General features: G+C 30.4%; 1 protein-coding gene and 1 long non-coding RNA gene across 7 annotated transcripts in view; one reads left to right on the top strand and one right to left on the bottom strand.

Annotated features, from left to right (window-relative positions):
* The window catches only part of LOC126737822 (neurobeachin), a 529,789-nt gene that overhangs the window by 153,261 nt on the left and 362,901 nt on the right, over positions 1–13,627 (bottom strand). The gene's annotated exons all lie outside the window — the stretch shown is intronic.
* LOC126737830 (uncharacterized) lies at positions 3,325–3,917 on the top strand. The gene is made up of 2 exons (XR_007661121.1): positions 3,325–3,507; positions 3,765–3,917. It is a non-coding gene; the product is annotated as an uncharacterized LOC126737830 (long non-coding RNA).

Below are 13,627 nucleotides of genomic sequence, written 5' to 3'. Positions count from 1 at the left end.
TACTAAGGGTTCATTTGTTATTCTGAGAAATTTTTTGACAAATTATTACTTTTTGAGATATTCTCAAAATTTGGACCCGACAGTTGCAGTTGTGATGGTTGGTTTATAAAATGTATTGTAACTCTCTTGCTGTTTTAGCTATAGAGGTGATTTAAACAGTACTGGGTAAAGAAACATTGAAGGTTTATTTCTTATGTTTATAAATTTCTTGAGAAATTATTAGTTTCTGAGATATTTCTGAAAATGGGAGCCAACAGGTGCAGTTCTGATAACTTTCTTAGTAAGCATCTAAGGACATTTTTTAATTTACTTTTAAGTAGTTTCCTATTTTTTATTCAAGCAATGATATTTTTTTTAACAAATTCTAGGCAGCTGAATTTCTTAAATTTCAGTTTCAACTGTCTGGAATAATTAAAATTTCACCCACTTTCAAGGATTTTAGGATATTTTTGAATTTACTTTTATCGACAAGACAATAGTTTTTGCATATGAAACGCTAAAGTATCCCAATAATATCGTGTTAAATTACAAATTCTTTTCCTAATTATGCTTTTTGTTTTATAAGAATATGGTCATCGGTTTGCTCCGTATTAGATATACATACACCATTCTCATTTGCCAAAAATCCGTCTCTGGTAAAACTCTCTCGTCTCCGATTGTTTTTGCCGATAAACGCGACGTCTCAAATTACCCGTTTCTGCGCCTTCGACTTCTTGTTTGTCCGAGGACCCATTTAACCCATTGTACGATACCCATAAAGCCCCATCCTTACAAATCGCCCATATAATGAAAACACTATGTATACGCGCCATATGCTCTTTATTCAGCTACCCCATTCGGAGAACGTAATTCCTTCGTTCTCTTTCTATTGTGCTTGTGTGTATGTACAACAAAATGAGAAGTATTGGGTTACTTTGCCGTATCTTATATCGAGATATTATCCGGCGTTTATTATTATTATTATTATTATAAAAGAAGAGGCTTAAAATGGGTGAAAATCTGATAAATAGGGGCAATCTTGATGGTAAATATAACAGACAAAAGCACCTTAGTTAAAGCTGTTTTAGCTATACGAATATTTTACATAGAATGGTGTTTTTGCCCTCAAATTCAACTTCAAGATTTTTTCTTGTATTATGCCTAAAAAAAAAGTGGATTTCTGCTACAGAAGTATAATTGGTAAAGTTCAAAATGTGTAATTAATTCTTGATCACTGGGATTAATTAAAGTCTTCTTAAATGAAAATTCTGGTAAAAAATTATGAGTTATTAAGAATTTTCTTTCCACAAAAATTTTTCCCTCCACAAAAGTGCTTGTGATAAATGATATTTTATATTACCTTCACTCAAGAACGTGAAATTGTGTGATTCTTGATCACAAGGATTCCTTGAAGTCTTCTTCTCAAATTCTTTTACAACTCAACAACTGTGGTCAAAGAAGTACTTAAAATCGTGACAGAAAATTACAAGTTATTACTTTAGTAAATTTCTTCTAACTCAAACAATTCTCGAGCTACAAAAAACATTCTTATACGAAACTATTAGGCAAAAATACAGTTTCTATACCAAAAACCCCTTTAAGAATATTCCAATTACATCACACCAAAAGAGGGTGGCAATCACTCTGAATAATTCACTCAAGCATGCTATTAAGTATATTTTTTCTTCCAAAATATAATCAAGGGTCAAAATCACCCTCGTACCCCAAGAGGAGCATTAAGGATTAATCCGAATTTGATTACCGCCGGATTTAGATGGATCGAGTGTTGTGTTTTGTTTTTTCGGGTGGGAGGAGAGGGTGCATTATTACCATCAACGAGATCAACCCTAGAGATCGAAAAAAACAACGTTAGTTTGAAGGCAAATCGAAGACCTCTAATAATAAAACCTCGTTGGCAAACGTGGTTAATTTGTAAGAGGGTGGTTGGATGTAGTAGATTTATGGTGGATGTCGTCCTAAGTGCTCACCGGCCGGAACTTCATCCCCCCGGGACACGGGGGTGGCAGACAAAACATTACATTAGTGTTAAGTGGTGCCCTGCTGTGTTCTTCTTTCTTAGTCTTGTTCGCGCCTGGATGTTATTCCCACCGAATGAGGGAGATTATGGAATTTTAAAGCGTGTATAGAAAGCGAATTAAGTAATAACCCCCTTATAGAGAGCACATGGAGCATACCTGTAAATTAAATTCTTCTAAAGAAACGTGAGTCATGTACAGTTAAATTATGCTTGTAATTTTTTTTTATTTACGATCGGTGTGATATAAAAAATTGATTTTTGAATTTGGTTTCATGGAACTTTGTTTTGTTGATTTTTTCGTATTTTTTAGGGTAAAAGAAAAATGTATTTTTAAGAGCTCGAAAATCGTGATTTTTTACCCTTTTGACCCTCGAAAAAAACACTTTTTACATACTGACACTAACCAAAAACTATACAGATATACACACTTAGGGCCTATACTGCGTTCCAACCACAAAAACTCTTTCTTCCACTTCTCATGCATATTTCGTCTAAAAAAATACTTAAATTTTTTTTTGAAACAATTTATTTAACCACAATAATACAATGTATAACGAGTTTTAACAATTTCTCCAATCAGTGTTTGAAAACACTGGCCCCGAGAATAACAAAACAGTAATTAATTATCTATAGTAAACAAATGTTGCAATGTTGCTTATAATTTTTTATACATAAATTAATTAACATTTTTTAAATCTTTTAATTTTTTAACAAAAAATCTATAGTTATTTATATCTTTTATACAATGAGGTAAACTATTAAATGTTTTAATTGCATCTGTAATTGGATTTCTTGAACCTATGTTAGTTCTTGTAGAAACTTGATAAACATTATTTAGTGATCTTGTTTGATGATTATGTACATTATGGTAAAACATAATATTTATGTTACTTTTTTGTCTGTTGTTTATAATTTTATATACAAGTTTACATTGTTCTATCTCCAATATCACTTTTAATTTGTTTAAACTTAAATTTGAATAAATTGTATTAGAACTTGTAAGCCAATCAAAATTAAACAAAATTTTCAAAATTTTATTTTGCAAAATTTGAGCCTTATTAAAATTAACTTCACCGCACATACCCCATACTGGCAAGAGGTACCTAAAATGTGTGAGAAAGAAGGCATTATAAATTTGAAATTTACTTTTTTCAGACAAATAATCTCTACCCCTATATAAGGCAGATAGCATTGGAACTGTTTTATCAAAAATTTTGTTTAAGTGTAGTGACCAATTTAAATTTTCATCTATTTGCAAACCTAAATATTTAATATTCGACACTTTTTCTAATATTACAGTATTAATATTTAGATTATTGCTGACTGACTTATTTTTTTGTTTGAATATCATGTATTTGGTTTTCTCAATGTTAATTTTTAATTTATTTGAAAACAGCCATTTAAGATAACATTTTAGGTCATTATTAATAAGTTGTGTTAAAGAAGTTTCATCTGTTCCAGCATATACCAGTACAGTGTCATCTGCAAAGGTAAAATATCTTGCTTTTAGCTTGGCTAACTTGAGATTCAGTACATAAAGAATATATAAGAGAGGTCCAAGAACGGATCCCTGTGGTACCCCGTAGGTGTTAGATAACCATTCACTAATAATATTGTCAAGCTTTAGGTACTGTTTTCTGTCATACAAATATGTTTTAATTAAGCTGTACAATACATTTTTAAATCCCATTTTAAATAATTTGTCTAAAAGAATGTCTATGCTTACTACATCAAAGGCTTTTTTTAGGTCTATGAAGACAGCTATAACTATTTGTTGTTTATCTAATGCCATTGAAATACAGTCTACAAAATCCACAACCGCACCAAGTGTACTACTGTTCTTTATAAAGCCATATTGATATTTATCATTCAATAGATTGCAAGAGTTAATGAAAGATAACATTCTATTTTTTATTATTTTTTCAAGAATCTTGGAGAATACACTAACGACTGAAATGGGCCTGTAATTATTCATATATCTTTTATTACCTGACTTAAAAAGAGGTGTAACTTTACTTATTTTTAACTCTGATGGGAAAATCCCTTTTTGTATAGTTTTATTAATTAACCGTACCAAAACAGGTATTATGTATTCTCCAAGATTATGTATGTCCCTAACCGTAATATCGTCATATCCAGGTGCTGAGTTTATTTTTAGTTCTTTTAAAATTTCTGATATTTTATTAGTTAATGTTATAGAAATAGAACTATCATTGTAGACTTCATCAATAGAAAAAATCTCGTTTGATAGTTGAATCTCCGTTTCCAAATCTTTAACTATTGATTCACCGACCTGAGAAAAATATGTATTTAAATTATTTGCAATGTCAAGCTGAGAATTAATAATGTTATTTTCAATTATTAATTCATTAATTATTACTTTAGATTTTTTATTTTTTATTAAGCTGTTGATAAATGCCCATTGCTTTTTAACATTATCTCCAGCTAAATTCCATTGGGTTTGAAAATACCTATTTTTAAAAGCACGTATTTTATTATTAATTTTATTTTTTATGTTTTTAAATTCAGAGATAATAGTTAGGTTTTCGGGTTGGTTAATTTTCTTTTTGTATATTTTACCTCTTTTTTTTATAAGCTCAAGAAGTTCAATATTTATCCAGGTGTTATTTTTTCGTATTCTTAATTTTTTTGTATATTGAGATTTATTTTTACATTCATTAATTAAATTAATTAATTCTTGAAAAGTTGTTACGTTAATGCTTAATATTTTTTGTATAAATAAGTTTACAAATTTTTTATAATCTACAGATTTGACTTCATAATCTACTTTTGGTTTATAAAATTGCACAGGTGTTTTAATATCAAGCAATATAAGTTTGTGATCTGAAATTGCATTTTCTTTAACATTAACTTTACATCTTAAATTACCACTATAATCGCTAAGAACATGGTCTATAACAGATTTTGATAAACTGGTAACTCTAGTAGCGCATTCCTCATTTATCGAGTTATTAATTTTAAAATTGTTTAATGCTATTAAATCTTTGTACTCTTTGGTTACTTGCGAAACATCAAGCAAATTAATATTCATATCTCCAACAACTAAATGATTTTTAGGGTGAGTACGCATAATATATTCTAAATATGGAAAAAAATTACCACTATTAACAGTGGGTGGTTTATATATAACACTTATTTTTAAGTTTTGTTCCTCTAAGCTAATACATATCCAGTTTATTAACTCACCCTTCCTTGATTTCTCAATTTCACGAAACTTAATAGATTTTTTCACATAAATTGACACACCACCCCCCCTACCAGCTCTGCAGGCATGAACAGCATTAAAACCATCCAACTCAAACAGAAATGTTTCACTTTCTTCTAACCATGTTTCAGCTGCCAATAGTACATCCCAATTTTCACTCACAACCAAACACTGCACCAGATCCAGTTTATTTCTTATACTTTGTAAGTTCATGTAAGCAATTTTTAGTTGTTCACGAGGCCTCGCTAGTTTTCCAACTGACTTTTACTATTGATAAGGAGAACTTTTGAACTTTCGTCTTTCCTCAAAAAGATATTACCGTCGCCAATCCATAGGAACTTAAAATTTTGATCTTTCTTAAAAGCCTTAACTGCCATGTATAAATCAAGATTAGTTTTTGTAAGTTCATGGTTGAGAAAGATTTTATTATCCGTAGTATATCCCAAATCTGAACTTTTTAGGCCAAATTTCTTTTTTGATTTTAAAATTTTTGTTTTAGTTGATTCATCTTCAAAGATGACTTTAACAGGGTTATTTTTATTCTTATCCCTGTCCAATCTATAAACAGTAAATTTGTTTACGTTTGGGATATCAAGATAATTGGCAATTTTATTTACAATTTCAGGTAAGTTCTCGTTCTCTTTGTATGGGATTCCTTGCACCAACAAATTGTTTTTAAGTTCCTTTTGTTCATTTTTATTTAACTGTTGCTTAATTTGACCAAGTTCATCCTGTAATTCCTTATTTATTTTAAGTTGATCATCATATTTAGTTAATAAAGATCTGTACTCATTTTCCATCTTTTCCAATTTTGCCATAATATCGGCCAGAGTGTAATCCCTCTTTCCACGTAAAGCAGAACCAGGTCCATCTTTGGTGTTACATTTGCCACAGAGCCACTCGTCCTTGGATTTGCTTAATTTGACATAAGTTTTATTTGACATAGACAAGCATTCTCTATGCTTCCATATGTTGCATCTGTCACATAGTAGTGCTTGATGATCATCAAGAACGTCCTTAAGACATATGTCGCAAATTTCAGTCTTGGTTTTTGGCATTTTAATACTGCTAAGATCGACGTTTAAAAGCGCACGGGTCGAAGTTCACTTGGCAATAAACACCGTTTAAATTTTGGTGATTTGAAGGTAAAAAAGAAGTTCTTAGGCACTACAAAATCAGCGTTATTGTTCTATATACGCTAATGATCAGATCTATCGATAGTACAGTATTTATATGATACTATTTGACACTAAATTTGAAAAATCTTTGTAGAACGATTTATAAACAGAACTTAACCGTTTATGGGCAACGTTGCCATTTTGTTAATTAAATAAACACAAGATACTGAAATTCCCATACTTTATGTTGAACACCCTGTATAAGACCGGAATAGTTTGTTCCTCCGGTCTGGTCGGAACGTAATAACCGAAAAGAATTTTCGAAGATATGGAAGCGAAAATAAAACGAAGAGGAAAAAAGGAAAAAACCCTCGGCTATACGGAGATTTCTCATGAATATCGTATAAATCTTGCTTCCACTTAAAGCTTACCTGGAAATAAAGGACACCTGATGTATTTTTTTAGGGTGGATATTCGGTTTCGCGGCGCTGCGGACACGACGGACCGACATTCTTTTCTTTTATTTATTACCGGTCGGTTTTCGGTTCTTCGGAGACGGTTTTTGCCATTCCCGATTTACTTCAATTCGAATATAGACTTTTAAAATTCCCACTACCTTAAAACAAGGGACTTAAGCATCCTGTTGGCGCCGATTTAATTTCCCACTGGGATAAAAGCAAAAATAATTAAAAAAAAAAAAAAAAAAGAACGAACTTCGTGAGCAAAGTTCGCTTATAATATGAAGTATATGCCATCCGGATCGCAATAATTCACTCGGTATGAACGAGAGGGAAAAGAAGAGGTTTATTTATAAACGTGCGGTAACAAAGAGGGAGTAATTTAATGGCGATCAAGCGTACAAACGGGCCGCCAGTGTTTTACTTAATCAGCAATAAATTTTGATGTTGTTGATGGCCGTGGTGTAAACGAGACTGAGATTTTTTGAGTTGAAAGGGTTAATCATGTCATTTATTATGTTTATGGGATTTACGTACGATGGTGATGAAAACTCAATTTTCAGATGATCCAGATAGTTATTTATAAGGGACAGGTTCAATTTTCCTTTTTATATTGCCATCTCAGTCTGAGGTATGTCTAAAAAAGTGCTTGTTCCATGTAAAATAAAACTGAAATAAATTTAAAAATATCAAAAAAATTATAGCAACTCACCTTCTTATTTTACTACTTATGTGACCAAAATACTGTAAATCATCTGAAATTTTATTATTATCGGCTTTTTCATGCTTCATGTTTTGCATGCATATATAAGAAACATTAGTATTCTTACCAGCTTTCATGTTGTGTTTATTGTTATATTCGAATTCTTCTAAATTGTTACCAGTTTCATCATAACTGTTTTTGCAATACATAGGTTTACCTTTTTATAAATGTTGAAAATATTTTTTTTTGGAAAAAACCTTAAAATTTTTAATTTTTTTAGGTTTTTTATGTGTAAAATTTTTATAGTAAAAAAATTAAAAAAAAAATTATTTAAATTAATTAAATTTGCATTCTTTCCGAATAAAAAGATGTATCAAGTTTAACGCTATCATTGACACAGGGTGAGCACTGCTCATTTGAAAATCACCCCTTTTCACACTTTTTTTTCTACTTTTAATAATTTTTTAGTGGCGTCACCTAGAGCCAAATGGCTTATGGACGATTTTTGAAAATTTTTTCACTTTGGAAATTAATTGTGCCTATTCTATATATCATAGATAAATTAAAACCAATCGAGCAAAAGCGCCATTTATTTTACTATAACATACTAAAATTTCATTTTTTCACAATTTTTACAAGTACCCTAAAAGTAATTTTTTTCCAAAAAAGTACCAAGCGCGAAAAATCTCGAAAAATCACCCTGCACAGCTATTCTCAAGGTAACCCATGACCGCGTCTTCATGGCAATGGAAACGGGGATTTTCGCCGAAAAAAGACCCTTTTTATAATCGAAATTTAACTACTAAAACCGATTGGAATCGGGCCAAATTTGATGTTCCTAAAGCCTTCTACTATTTTTCTCTGTACAAATCATAAGATCAAAACCTTTTTTTATGCCCTAAAACATGGTCTGAAAATGGTCAAAATGGTCTATGCCCAATGGCAGCGATTTTGACAACATGGCGTCAAAGTGGACTTGCTTCCTAATTTCATTGATAAAAAGCTTAAAATAGCTCAAAACTTTCAGGAATTGATATGGAGTTATTTAAGAGACAATCCGAATTTATGCATATCTTTTACCAAATTGTGTTCTTTTAGGCGTGAGGCATTTTGCTAGACAAAAATTACAATGCAGTGGGTGCTAATGGCAAAAAAAATTTAATCGGGATTTAATGTGTATGATTATTTTCTGTAAGATAATTTTTTTTTTCTGTTATTTGCCCAACTTGAATGAAATTTGGTATTTGAGGTTGACTTAATAAAATAAAATATAATTTGGGGTTCAATGTATATTTTAAAATAAAAATCGAAGCAGTAGAAGCAAAGTTATGACGCGAGTTGTTCAAGGCTTTAGAGTTTCTAACAAAATCTGGCATAAAAACACTTCCAGTAAACGAATTTCCCTGATTTTTTATTTTAAACGTGACCTAGGGTTCATACCATCTTTTAAAAGAAAAATTCAGAAAGTCCAAGCAGTAAAATCATAGTTATAAAGCGAGTTAACCCAGATTTTTACTTTTTAGAAAATCTTTTTATACCTTGAATGAATCCTTGAAGATTTCTTTAGAAGAAACTGAAAACGACTCTTGAATATCTTAAGTAATTTCAGACTTATAATGGGAAACATCTCCCCTTGTCCGTTAAGGGTAACGTGATCCTCTAGAGGTGGCATCTAGAGACTAGTCCTGGAATTCTTAACTTACGAAGACGGGAGATACTGAAAATCACTCTAGAAGGAGTTCAATGCATGTTCTAAAACAAAAATAAAAACAACCTGGGGCTGGGAGCCAAGTTATGGACCGAGTTAGCCAAGATTCCAGAATAGTCCCTAAGTGGGTATATTATTATTAGACTCTCAACGTTTTGAGTAAAAACCGTTTGGTAGCAAGATTTTATTAATTAATTCAGAGCATCTTTTAAGACTGAAATCAAAAGAATCTACTCACAATTGACAGACTTAATTAGGATTTAGAGCATCTTTTAAAATGAAAATTAAGAAAATCTGATCAGTAATTGCAAATAAGTTATGAGCATTGAGTTTAAGGGTCGCGTGACTATCAAAAATTTTTTAGTATTGGTCCGATTTCATTGACAGCATACTTAAATTAAAGCGGAGCTCTTATCACATCATGGTTTGTCTGAAGCATGATACTCCGTAAATTTAAGAATGCTCAATAATCTTCAATGAATTTTTGACTTTGTGATTTTTCATTCCTTGAGACTTCTCATTACGTTTTCCATTTGTTCTTGATTTGAAGCGATGATTAATGTGTCATTGGAATATCTCAGGTTACTGATTTTTTTTGACCTGCAAGTGATATTTCAGCCTTCCATCCGTCCACTTCCTTTCGCATAATGTGTTCCCGGTAGATATTAAGCAGAGTTCAAGAGGTTGTTAGATGCATGTTGTTTATTTTTACTGTGAATCAGCTGAAGCATTTTTTTTTAATATAGGGATGAAGGTGGACATTGTTGAAGAATTATCAACTGCTTGAAAGAAAATACGAATCTGCATTGTATTATTTTTTTATCTCTTCCAGGTAGTCGAAACGTAGAAATAAAAAAATCCTCAACTGCCTGGAAGAAAGTCACAAAAATTATCGATTTATTTCAAGGAAATAAATAAAAAATTAAATAAGAATTTGCAGTGTTAGTAATTTTTAACTTTTCCAAGCATTTAAATTTGTTCAACTATCTACAATAAAATAAGGATTTTTAACTACTTGAAAATACTTAAGAAACTTCTTCACTGTTGTAATTTTTTAATTCTTCCAGGCAGTTGAAAAATATTATATAACAAAATTATCAAGTTTCCAGAATAATTAAAAGAATAGAAATTGCCTGGCAGATATAAAAAATACAGCAATTAATTTTTCTAGAATTAAAAAACCCAATTTTAAACAATATAGCAATATTTTCTTGTCGTTAAACTACTCACTTTTCGTAATTGGTTCATACGTTTGACAAAAAATTTAAAAAATTGGCCACATATCTATTTTATTTATGAAATTAACCGATATGTATTAATAAGAAAATCATTACAGGTAAATTTGTGTTTGCATAACTTAAATGGATCTAATTAGCAATTTCTTATTTAGTAGTAAATATTTTATATCAAAAAGAGATTGAGTACAATTTAACTTAATTAGGTAGGTACTTTCCAAGAATGTTCTGTTTTTAGTTTTGACGAATAGTTATAAAATAATATAAAGAATAATGTTAACATATTTAAAGTCGAATTATTGAATATTCTTAAAATAATTTTAATAATTATTTATTCCTAAAAAATTGTTAATATAAGTATAAGGTATATATTTTTTATTTATTATTTATTAGTAAAATCGAATCAATCAAATGTTTATACTTGAAAAATATTAATATAAGAATCATTATACTAGTTAAAACTAAGGGGGCATAATTTAATCGGATATGAACACAGTTTCTTTTATTTTTTTTATGCAATTGATTGAATCTTTTATTAATTCCAGGCACTTGTGGATAATCTTCTTAAATTGGAAGAAATTAAAAATTACAGCAACGCAGATTTTTTATTTCTTTCAGACAAATGATAATCTTCTTAAATTTATTATTATTTATTTATTGCCGGGAACAAATTGAAAACTTATTTAAGTCTGGAAAGACCTAAGAACTTGGTTGGCATTTTTTAGTTCTTCCAGACAGTTACAGATCAAGTGCCTGGAATAAATTAAAAATTATTAATTTACCGATAGACAATAAAAATCTGCATACATACGATGTGATCTCATAATAAAAATGCATATAGTATAAATTATTATTATAAATTTCTAGATTATTTTAAAGAAAAATAAAGTAATTGGACTAACTATAAAATAAATTTTAAGTAGTGCCTAGATGAAATAAATATTATTTTAGTTATTAAATTTCTAACTAATGAAACTTTAGGAAAACCAAATTATTTTTACATAGGAAATTAGAAAAAGTTTCGGTGAACCATATGGACATAACAATTTTCTTCAAAAATGTATGGTAATGTAAAAACTAAAAGTTTCTAAAAAAACCTCTCTGGACTTTTTTTGCCGATATCTTAAGCGAACGATAAAGCAATTTAATTGGACCCCGTTAGGATAAACAAAACCGTTCCGAAATTTCAGCAGGTAGGTAAATTTGCATACGCGACATCAGAGAGCGACTTTGTGTCATTAAAATAAGCGAAATGTATGACGGTGGGTCGGGATACGACGCGGACAATTTGCATACGTCGCTCGTTTTCGGGATATTTATCGTGACAACTTTCTGGCAACAGGGAGTTGTTTTTTTTTCTTTTTGAAAAAAAATAATTAGATTACAGCTGCAGATAGTGAACGTAACTGACCCCCACCACATTTATTTCATCGATTTATTTTTGTGCATAAAGCATGAAAGCTCACGACAATAATACCCTCACGTTATACCGCGAGTGAGAAATGAAGTTGGTAATTGAACTAGCCGCGGTATAATAAATGTTTCGTTGTCGGAATTTGCATAACTGCATTTTCTTTTTTGTTGCGGTTTTTATTCAGGTCCGAGTCCGCTACTCGTTTTAACCCATATTTATTTTAATATAAATCAAGATGTTCGTGCGGATAAAATGGGACTTTTTTGCATGCACAAGTCCATGAATCACCGTTTTGTACGTGCACTTAAAAGGATCTTGTTATTTTTTTTTGTTTTTGGTCAATTTAATCTTGAGACAGTAAAAAATTAACTTAGAACGTGGCTTTTTTTTATAATATATCATATTTTAAGAATATAATTTTTCTGATGTAGTTTTGTCCAATTACAATAAAAAACCACGTTTTTATTGCGATATCTCAATTGAATTACTAAAATTGGCTCTGTAAAAAAAAATTAATGAATTTAAGACAATTTATACATTTTCGGAAAGGGGATTTAACAGACTTTCATGTGAAATTAAAAAGTACAAGGTGGTACATTTAAAATTTTTGAGAAATCGGCCTTTGAAAATCATCAATTTTTTTCCTCCTATTTCAGGTAAATTTTGAAACTTGGCAACACTGTCAAAAAAAAAACTTTAAAAATATTGATGAAGTTCTGTGAAAACCGCACATTGTTGTCATTTTTCATTCTCGACTTATAAGCAGTTAAAATGTGTTAGTTTATAAATGGACACCCGGTATAGAGTTTATCAAGTCAATATTAATTTTTAAATAATTCTTGATTGGCGCAACCTACATAGGTGAATGTTTCAGAATAATTGGGTATTACTTTATGTCATTATTGTACAAAATTGCAATTGTCTAGCAATTGCACTTTTTAATTTAAAAAATAATGAAATGATAACCATGTACGATTTAATTATGCTTGATGCAAAAAATAATAAGTTCTCAAAAATTTTCTCAGAATAACAAATGAACCCTTAGTACTTCTTTACCCAGCACTCTTTAAATCACTTCTTTAGCTAAAAGAGCAAGAGAGTTACAATAAATTTTGTAAACCAACCATCACAACTGCAACTGTCGGTTCCAAATTTTGAAGATACCTCAAAAATAAATAATTTCTCAAAAAATTCCTAATGACAAAAAATGAACTTTCAATATTTCTTCACCCAACACCTTTCAAATCACTTTCCGAGCTACAACGCCAACAAAATTACAACAAATTTGACAAGCCAAAAAACAAATTTTCCAAATTCTTCACCATAATTCCTTCGTATTACCCTAAAACGAGGCAATGTAAACTGACAAAGTAATGAAGGCAGATGTAAACTAAGGGGCCTTCGGGAGAGGCCCGTGGCGAGTTGGCGGCTTGCCTTACAAAAGCATAAAATAATATCGGACTATTATTCCGAGATGGCGCATAAATCTTCGATCTTCCGTGGGCTTCTTCGCCAAAAGGTACCGGCACGCAAATACCAACAACTAAAATTCGCTGCGTGCAATAATTTTCTTATTATTGCCGCACCGGATATTATGAGAAATAAACGAGTCGTTTTAGGGCCCCTAGTAACGTTCCAAGGGGTATAAAAAGGTTTATTTAATAGGGCACAGCACATTATCAACCTAATTTTGTTATTTAAGGTAATAGTATTACTAGTTAATTAAATACCAAGATTTAAAAAAAAAA

The sequence above is a fragment of the Anthonomus grandis genome, chromosome 6, assembly GCF_022605725.1.
Source record: "Anthonomus grandis grandis chromosome 6, icAntGran1.3, whole genome shotgun sequence".
NCBI classification, from domain to species: Eukaryota; Metazoa; Arthropoda; class Insecta; order Coleoptera; family Curculionidae; genus Anthonomus; species Anthonomus grandis.
This window is presented reverse-complemented; position numbering and strand designations above follow the sequence as displayed.